The 1,306-nt window shown below is 37.3% G+C and overlaps 2 long non-coding RNA genes across 2 annotated transcripts; both read left to right on the top strand.

Moving 5' to 3' along the window:
• Positions 1-10: 10 nt before the first annotated feature.
• Positions 11-789, top strand: LOC109593196 (uncharacterized). The gene is made up of 3 exons (XR_002190800.1): positions 11-401; positions 454-670; positions 714-789. It is a non-coding gene; the product is annotated as an uncharacterized LOC109593196 (long non-coding RNA).
• Positions 790-809: 20 nt separating this feature from the next.
• On the top strand, positions 810-1,029 carry LOC109593197 (uncharacterized). The gene is made up of 3 exons (XR_002190801.1): positions 810-842; positions 890-934; positions 980-1,029. It is a non-coding gene; the product is annotated as an uncharacterized LOC109593197 (long non-coding RNA).
• Positions 1,030-1,306: the final 277 nt, after the last annotated feature.

The following is a 1,306-nucleotide window of genomic DNA, read 5'->3' as shown; positions in this document are numbered from 1 at the left end:
GCAAGAAACCATCAGCCGTTCACTGTTAGACCAGACTGGTCTAGCATACATACCGCTCTATAGTCCAGACATAAAGAGAACGAGGGATCATGATTCTTCATTCAATTCTAGTCTCTTGGAGAGATCACTTTCAGAGAATGATTTATCGCAAGCTGTCACTCCAATGCGAAGAGTAATGCCTATAGAGTCTTTTCTGAAAACTCCTAGTCATCCCAGTAGCAAGTCCACCCTGAAGCCTAAATCATGCGGAAGAGTATTGACTAGTGTTGAATTCATGACATGTATAGAGGAAAAGGAAAGAATGAAGCAGGAAGCCTTGAAGGAGAAGGAGCGTAAAAGAATTGCTAGACTTGAGAACCAGAAGGAAGCTAATAGAGTAAAAGAGTTGAAGAGAAGTGCAAGTAATATATCTTATTGTGAAAAATTTAATCTGATATTGGACCATATTTTTAGATTTTACTATGAGTGAGCACAGGCAATTCTCTAAGAGGTTTGAAAATGGGTATGACATTCCGGATGAGAGGTATGAGTTATGGGTTCAGTTATATCGTCCTAATATGACATCTCAAGGTGGGTGTTGATGAATTCATATTATTATGTTGAACATAATGTATTTATTAATATTAAGATTTAAATGCTGAAGATGAAGACCAAGATTCCTTGAGTAATGGTATGTAACAGTAAATTAGTATTTCATTCATTGGTAATTGTAGACACTGATGAAGGAGAAGAGCTTTCAATGAGTGCTGCAAACAGTATGCATGAAACATAATATTATTCTATAATGCTTTATAATTGTGTAGGTGTAGAGACACAGACACATACTGTCACAGCTAATAACAGTAAAGGCCTTTAAAATTAGCTGCAATACTTTTTATTATTAATGTAGGAGCAAAAAGAGTTGCACCTATCAAGGGAACCGCTGCTACTAAAGGTATTCGTATCACTATTAATTATTCTGATTTATTTTTAGAGACAGTTGATGCCTCTGTTACTTCTAATGCTAAGAAGGCTGTGAGGTCTAAAGGTATGTCTCACATAGGCGGCTGCAGGATTTCAGTGCAAGTAGGGCAAAGGTGTGGCTGAAAGTGGGAGTGGTCAAAAAGTAGTTGTGGCCATGACCACACCCACATGTCTTGCTCTTGAGTTTACATGGTTTAAGTCTCTAAAGACTTCTATTTTAGCACTTAGTGACAAAATTCAGTTGAAAAAGGCTCTGAACTTCTCAATGAAGAGTTACCCGGCCATTCTTGTGTTCAAGAGGAGAAAATTCAGTACCTAAAAGACCTCTTTCAATACAGAGTAT

The sequence above is a fragment of the Amphimedon queenslandica genome, unplaced genomic scaffold (genome assembly GCF_000090795.2).
Source record: "Amphimedon queenslandica unplaced genomic scaffold, v1.1 AMPQUscaffold_2530_Cont25468, whole genome shotgun sequence".
Taxonomy (NCBI): domain Eukaryota; kingdom Metazoa; phylum Porifera; class Demospongiae; order Haplosclerida; family Niphatidae; genus Amphimedon; species Amphimedon queenslandica.
This window is presented reverse-complemented; position numbering and strand designations above follow the sequence as displayed.